Genomic DNA, 702 nt, shown 5'->3' with positions numbered 1-702 from the left:
CCAAGAGACGACTAGGCACTGCTGTTGTAGAACAACCAAATTTGATAGACAACTCTGCCCAGGTTATCATTTCATTGGGGCCAAGTATGCATTTTTAGCCTACTTTCCAGTAGAATTATGTGATCACTCGGCATTCTGTGTGTCTGTAGTGTCCACCACTATCAACTTCCCAATGACTGGACCAATATGAACCAAATTGGGTGCAGTTGTAGGGAAACATAGGGACACCTCAGTGGCATAGTTCCTGATGATGTCATTCACCCTGACTCAAGATTGTGGATTCCTAAATCTTTGAAGTACAAATGGGCTAACGTGTGGACCATCTAACTCATTTGAATCAAATTTGGCACAACTGTTGTGAATGACACATAGGGACAAATCAGTGGTGTAGTTTGTAATAATGTCATCCACCCTGATTCAAGATGACAGATGTGTGAACATTTGAGGTGCAAGAGGCTAATTTGTGGACCGTCTAAATGATTTGAACCAAATTTGGGAAGGACAGGATTGTCTGACCTCCAGCATTTAGTGTAAGCCCACAAATTTGTTACAGCAGATAATTAGTCATGCTGTTTGAGAGTGTGAATAAAATTGTGGCCTTTTCTCCCAAAACATTTCTTGTTACTTCCCGATGCCCTTGAGTGTGGGGCTAAACCTCGTGTTAAAGCAAACCAATTTTTGACCCAACTAATGTTATTTTCT

Source organism: Hemicordylus capensis, chromosome 6 (genome assembly GCF_027244095.1).
Source record: "Hemicordylus capensis ecotype Gifberg chromosome 6, rHemCap1.1.pri, whole genome shotgun sequence".
Lineage (NCBI taxonomy): Eukaryota > Metazoa > Chordata > Lepidosauria > Squamata > Cordylidae > Hemicordylus > Hemicordylus capensis.
This window is presented reverse-complemented; position numbering follows the sequence as displayed.